The sequence below is a fragment of the Limulus polyphemus genome, unplaced genomic scaffold (assembly GCF_000517525.1).
Source record: "Limulus polyphemus unplaced genomic scaffold, Limulus_polyphemus-2.1.2 Scaffold5341, whole genome shotgun sequence".
NCBI lineage: Eukaryota > Metazoa > Arthropoda > Merostomata > Xiphosura > Limulidae > Limulus > Limulus polyphemus.
This window is the reverse complement of record NW_013670951.1, coordinates 39669-39868: the sequence shown is the minus strand read 5'-3', so window position 1 is coordinate 39868 and position 200 is coordinate 39669.

Genomic DNA, 200 nt, shown 5'->3' with positions numbered 1-200 from the left:
TTGTTAAGATATGTGGTCTAAGATTGACTTTGTAAGGTTTGCCAAGATATGTGGTTTAAGACTGACTTTGTAAAGTTTGCCAAGATATGTGGTCTAAGATTGACTTTGTAAAGTTTGCCAACATATGTGGTCTAAGATTGACTTTGTAAAGTTTGCCAAGATATGTGGTCTAAGATTGACTTTGTAAAGTTTGCCAAGAT